This window comes from Topomyia yanbarensis, chromosome 3, assembly GCF_030247195.1.
Source record: "Topomyia yanbarensis strain Yona2022 chromosome 3, ASM3024719v1, whole genome shotgun sequence".
Taxonomy (NCBI): Eukaryota; Metazoa; Arthropoda; class Insecta; order Diptera; family Culicidae; genus Topomyia; species Topomyia yanbarensis.
The window spans coordinates 127,751,029-127,758,541 of NC_080672.1; positions in this window are offsets into that span (position 1 = coordinate 127,751,029).

A 7,513-nucleotide genomic window follows, 5' to 3' on the forward strand; every position below is an offset into this window, starting at 1 on the left:
TTAATATTGTTATGGCTGTTGATGAAAGATTTCTTTCGAAGGAAAATGTATTCTCTTTGGTATATGACTTTGAGTCTTGAATGTTACTAGAGTGAAAAAAAGGCTTCCATTCTGATGCAGCCATGTCCGGTTCTAGAGGCGTTAGAGTAGTTCGAAAAGAAGATTGAAAAATATGAAGAGGTGAATTTTGCTTGAAAAGCAAATTTTGACCCGGAGAGGAATAAAACTTTTTGAGGCAATTGTACCGCGGCTTGCGGAAATGATCTAAAGTGATTGGAAAAGTTTCCTGCTGAGAGGATAACAGGGGAAAAGTATTCTGAACTGAATGAGCAGAATAATGCCATTGTGCGAAGCTAATCTGCTATTTGGGTCCATGGAACTGAATCTTTAATGAGATTTTTTTCATTATTGTAAATGGTTCAAGACCCTCGGCTTTTCAGTTGCTACAATTGACTCTGCTTATTGTGTACGTACTGAGAATACATAAATTATTTGCAACAATGAAGTGTTGACTCGAAGCATTATTCATTAGACTAGTCTGAAGCTTATTTACTGACACGTGAGATAAGGCGCTGCTTTTATAAGCTAGTCGTCGTATGTTCGCACTCCGACCAGAAAGGATTTTTAGTATCAGGAGGATCGTATTACTAGCCTTGCATATATCCTGTATTCTGAGAATCGTGTAGAAATAGAGAGTCAAAATAACGCATCATTAATATCAGAGTTTCTTCAACTTTCCTCTGTCAATCAAAGTATCTGCCATTCAGTTCTAAAGTATCCGTAAAGCGCATAAAATTATCCTCTGAATATCTTTAACATATTTCACATTTTATTTTCAGCTCTACCTTCAACAAGGAGACCTGCCTTCACATGTTCGTCTCCGAACAAATATCAAACTGTTTGCCGTCAGAGTCGGTCAGAGATCCCGGTGGGGGTTGGCGTTGGAAATCCTTTAAGCTCACATTTTTAATTTACATTTTAGTTTCGTTCTACCTTTTCGCCCATGTATATATATATTAAATTCCACCTGTCCAGGCTGGGTTCCATTCTGGCATAAATGGTTGCGACGGACCTTTGCTTATGTCAACACCATGTGGAGGAAAAAGACTCATGGGAGGAAAAATCTCCTTTAAGTGGGAAGTGCTTCGCTGAAGAGCTCAAGCGTATGTCGGTACCAGCTGGCGCCCCAGTCGCCAGCACAAATACCAAGCGCGACTGTCCGTTCAACAGGGACGTAGTTACTTCTGAAGTTCTATAAAAAAAATATGGTAGTAATGAAATTATATGGATTTTGAATAGTATTGCTAAAAGCCTAAAACCATTCCATTATTTAATGAATTTGACAGAAATAGATATGATATAATAAAGACGCGTCCATAAATGACGCCGTAAGGAAAGGAAGAAGAATATTTTAGCAGACATAATTTTTAATTAAAATTCAAAAAATAATTAATTGTGGCAGAAAATTAAAAAAAAATAGGCGATTCTACTGCCCTTAAAAGTATTGCAGTCCCATACGCATTCTTGTTCAAAATGCATCAGCCTAGGGCAGGCTTGATAATCGATAATTAAACGTCATCGTCGATAACGTTAACCACCCGTCAACGTCATCGGAAACTCCGTTAACGATAATGTATCGTGGGATTCATCGTCGATAATTCATCGGTGGTTATCGCGATACATTTTGCGTTATTTTCCCGTTTATTGGAGTTGAAGTTGATGCGGTTAACTTTCAATTTTAGCCAAACATGTCAAATGGTCCTAAGAGAAAATGACAGTTTCTCTTTGTTTACTTTCTCTTTCGCTAATAACTCGTCCGTTTATACGTTTGTTCATTAACTCTTAGCATAATATGCTAGTCGAAATCGGCGATTTTCGATATATCCTGAAACAATATTGAAAAGTTTTATGCTGACGCCGTAATAATAGAAAGAGAAAGTAAACAAAGAGAGGCTCTTATTTGCACTTAGGACCATTCGATATGTTTGTCGAGAATTGTTTAGAAATAAATAACTATTGAAGGACGTGTTGTTGGCAGTTGAAAATCAATAGTTTTGGACATTTTATATGCACAGGGGGGGTCCGACGATGTGTCAAAATGGATTTTTTGCCAACTTTTCGGGAGAGTTTTATATTGAAGGGAAAGTTATCGGCAGTTGACATAGTTTTGGACATTTTCAATACAAAGGGGGTTCGACGATGTGCCAAAATGGGTTTTTTCAACTTTTGGGACTAGTTTATTAAATTGAAGAAGTTAGTGGAAAAATTAATAGTTTTGGGCATTTTCAATGTACCGTCGGTGCGTCAAAATAGAATTTTTTCAACTTTTCGCGAACTTTTTATATTGAAGGGCAGGTTGTTGGCAGTTGAAAATCGATAGTTTTGGACATATTCAATTCACAGGAGGATCCACCAGTGCACAGTGTTTCCAAGGTGGCAAAAAAGGTGAAAGAAATTCTTTGAACCACGAAAAACATTTTTTAGCTATAGTGTCTTCAGCAAAGTTTATTCATATTTGTTTGCATTTAAAAAGTATTAGTTGGGTGATTAATCCCTCTAAAGCTGAGAAGCAAGTTCTTGTTTGGTCATTTAAGAAAATAAAAAAAATATTTGAGAATATCTTAAGTATTAACTTCGCTGAAGAGACTATGTGTCTATCTGTCGGTTTTAATTTACATTTGTGTAGATTTCTTTGATATACCCCAGAAATTTCCTTTTTTAAAAATACTTTTCCTGGGAATTTTGTAGAATTTCCAAATGTTCCAAGATTTTATTCAGCGTAAGAAAATACAGAATTTTTGTAATGTAAGTTTATTTGTATCTCTTACAACTTAGAAGTTATCGAATGTTTTAGTGTCCAAAAAGCAATATTTTGGAAAGGAAGCCGCAAATTTCCACAGGCGAATAACAATACGAATCTGTGAAACAAACACTATCAAAAGCGTTTGGTGGGCTCTAGCCTACGTTCAAGTCAAATTCGAGTATTGTTGATAAAACGTCTCCAGTTAAGTAATGAAAAAAAAACAATTAGAGTCAGTCAACAAACCACTGATATATGGCCTTTTTAAGTAAACATTCTAACGTTAAGCATCAACGATAATTTATTTTTTTTACACGTTATAGTTAACGTTAGGTAGACAACCCTATTTTATTCATCGCAGCATATAAATAACACCTTTTGGGCATTATATTTGTGCAATTAAATGGTATGGTTTTTCTTTAAAATAGTGACACGTATAAACGATTTACATAGTCAATGGACAAACATGGATCCATGCTTGAAATCTGGTAGAAAACCCATCTATGACCGCATACAGCATTCAAATCAGTATAACTTTCGATTCCGTCAATGAAATATTTTCAAACTTGCAGCGGATATACTTGAGTACTATATCTTTCGTACCAAATAAGTAGACAAATATTTTTTTGTTTATAAAGATAGGACCAAACCCGTGGGTGTTTGCTGGTAGTCTTATGAAACGTGTCATAAAACTTCCAATCGCCATTTCTCTCGAATCTCTCGATGGATCATTTTGAAATTTACTAAGAAGATGCTTGGATACTGTATCTTTCGAATGCCGTATGCCAAATTTACGGTCATTTTTTTAGTTAATAATGATTTTAGACACACCGTGGCCAAACCATCGAATATATTGACAGGGTGTCTTTGGAGGAATTGTTCATATGAATATTCCTATTATCTGATAACAATTGCAATTAGGCATGACTTGCTATGATCGAACTAAAAAAATAACTTTTTATGCTGACGAGGTAGATAGTTGGTGTCTTCGACAAAGTTTTAAAAATGTTCACAGTGAAGAATTTTGTTGTAGAATTTGAGCTTGTAGGACTAAAGGTTATCGATTTATAAGGCGTTTTCTATGGCAACCCCCTTAAATCTAGTTTTTTTATATATTAATAAAAAAGTTTCGATTTTTTCCGTAAAATTTAGTAATAAATGGTATGACATCATATTGTAAGCATTCAATTCATTATGGCATGTCTATTTGAGTATATATTAGTTTGGGATCTCCATTGATATTAAAAACTTTACATTTTTGCTCCCACTTTTATAAAATCTGAAATATTTGGGTATAAGTGAAAATAATACTTATAATTGAATATCAAACCAAGAATTTCAAAAATTGGGGCAAAAAAGCTTTAAAAAATTGCAGATTTTTCGAACTCAGAACCTGTTACGCTCGAAATCTATTGGAAAAACTAGTTATGTATAGAGGATAGAAACTTTTGTGGAGAACTATAGCAGAATGCTCTTAGTGCCGTTAATTTCAATGTATTTTTTTTATTTCATAGTGTGTTACGGTCATTTTTTTTTTCGTTTGAGTTTCGTCGGTCTCTGTCCGCACTGAGTGCCTATTATCGACGCCAGAGAGGTGATTCCACAACCAGATATCGGTTCATCAAAACATGGACCGGGACCAACGATACTACTTCCCTTGCGACGGGAGATGTGACACTGAGTTTCCACCTCAGAAAATCACAACAATTTCCTCTGGAATTGAACCCAGACCCACTGGGCTAAGAGGCGGTCATGCTTACCACTCAAGTTGTCTTTTACTTTTTGCTATCAAATTCTGTACAGTCACCACGTCCACTTTGTTCGCCAGCGCCAGTTTATTTATGCAGTTTTGGGTCTTTTCAGATTCCACTTGAAAATGGACCAATATTCCACGAGCTTTAGTGTGTTGGGAGAGTTCTTGTCCTTGGGCGCCACCTGAACCTTGTAGGCGTCGTATAACTACATCTCCTTTTTCAGTAATGGCAGAATTCAAAATCCGGCTAAAATAGCGTGGAACAATCGCGTAGCTTCATGAAAGGTAGCAGACGTTTTCTCATGCACTCTTTCACGTAATTTTACTTATTGCCGGGCGCGATCGCAACGAAAATGTTGCTCATCAAACCACATATACAGAAAGCCTGCCAAACCAGATAATTCTGTGTGAACTTCGATAGCTTCAAATACTTGAGAATATCCGTCATTATCCCTTCCGTTTGCCATTACGCTGCTGATAGTTGATTTGGTCACTTGTAGTGATATCCTTAACTTGGCGAGCAAGTAGTTCGGATTCAGGCATTATGCGAGCAAAATTTCTCTGTGTTGCTGCTCTCACTTGGACAACACTTTTATCGCTGAAGAGCAAATAACAAAATAAAAAGTTGGCATCTTTCTGCACACAGGCAAATGTGGATTTTTCAAATTTGTACAGTATCCTGCACAGAAATGACCAAATTTTGATCGTAAAACCTTTTAAATAACCAAATTTTCAGTGTCATTGAAGTAACCGATTTATCAATATTTTTATATTTATCCAGGTGTCGGTATTAGTCGGATCTTTGTCTGATTTCACCTAGAATTCGTAAAAAAAATACATTCGGCCAAGTCGGTGCGCTACAACATCGCCAACTTCTAAAAATGTTCGATAGTGTAGCTGACTTTTTTTAATTTCGGGAAAAACTGATTCAAGTGATTTTTGCGAGTGGTTTATTTATATATTTGGCACAATATTATTAAAATCCTAATTAAAACCATAAACAGATTGTGAAAATAGTAGCCAAATGGAAGCGTAATAAATCTAAAAGAAAAACAAAAGAAACATTCAATGGAGGTAAAATCTGAAGAGAGAAAAACCAAAAAGGAACAAACCAAGAAAAACAAATTAATAGATAAAATGATACAAAACGAAAAATCTAAAAAAAATGACATGCAAAATAATAGAAAACTATTAAAAATATGCAAATAATCAAAAACTATAAATATCCTAGAATAAAAAAATCAAAGCGGAGAAACGACAGAAAATGGACAAAATTAAAACTATGAAAAAGTCAAAATTTGAAAGTATGTGAACAATTTTAAGACATGGCAAAATAAAACAGATTGAACAATCGAAAAAATCAAATTAAGCGAAGGAAATAAAAGGAAATATGGCAAAAAGTGAAGAAATAGAAAAATATTGCAAAATGGCTAAAATAGCAAAAAAACGGGTGAACATCAAAATGAAAAAAAACATGAGCATTGAAAACAGGAAAAACAGCAAAAGGAAGAAGAATGAAACATCAAAAATTATCAAAACGAAACTACAAAAAAGTAAACGAATATAGAAATAAACGAAATGGATCCACTGAGCTAGACGTAAAAATACAATAATGCAACATGTTTGAAATATAAAAATTAGCAACAACAAAAAAATAAAAAGCATGAACGCAGGAACATGGGAAAATGGTAAAACGGTTTCAAAATAGGCGAAATGATAAATAATAAAGATTAAATAAGTATATAAAAATAAAAAAGCTATTAAAAATTAAAAGGTGTCCAAGTTATTATTTTTAAATGAACTCATTTAGAATTGAATAAGTACAAGGGATTAATAGAAATAGAAATAAATAGGAACAATTGGACGGAATTGATTAAAGAAAAATTAGAAAACAGGAACAAGTGGAAATAAGTGAAATCATGGAAAACATGTAAAATCAAAATGGGTTTAAATGGGTAAAAAAGAAAATGCTAGAAGAAATGGAAAAAAATAGAAATATTACCTTACAGAAAGATAGGAGAAAATTTAAAATATGAACAGGTTAATTAACAAATAAATCTATATAAAGTAAAAGTGGAAATAAAATGGAAATTAAATCTATATAAAGTAAAATTTATATAAAGTAAAAAAGTAAATTTGATGAAATGGAAAACAGATAACATTCACAAAACGTAAAAAGATTAAAATGTTCAAATTAAAATACATTTTTTACACTTTTTTGCATGGTTTTTTACACGACTTTTTTATACGGTTTTCGCAATTAGCACGGTTTCTTTTTGCACAGACTTAGTCGTTTTCTTAACAATTTTTTTTGTACTGATTTCTAAAAATGTTCCAAGTCCTCCTGAAAACAAAAGACTTAGACGATTTTTGATCAAGTTTTCCATGTCCATGTCTGAAGCCATTTGGAGAATGAAGATGGCGACTTCCGGTTCAGTGGAATTCGCTAATGCGCCATCAATATGGGTATTTTTTGGAACGGGATTGATCAGATATTGATGTTTAGAGCCATTTTGAAAACCAAGATGCGGAAGTGGAATTCTCTAAAACCTCATAAATATTTTTGGATTGATGAGTGCACGTCATATATCGATGTTTAAGGCCATTTTGAAAACCAAGTTGGCAACTTCCGCTTCAGTGAAATTCTGTAAAACTCGATCAATATTGACATTCTTGCAACAGGCTTGACGAATAGACGCCAAATATCAATGTCTGAGTCCATTTGGAATACCAAGATGGCAACTTCTGGTCTAACGGAATTCTCTATAACCCAATCAGCATGCAAATAATGAGCGCATGATAAAGATAATTTTTTTCATTTTAACGACATTCAATTAGCTAGAGATTACTGGGTAGGAAAAGTTATGAAAATTAGAGCCATTGTACTCAAGTGAGAGCAAGGATGTGAAGTAAACAGATCGGAAAACTAGAAGTGGCAGGGTCATTAGAACAGGCTTAAT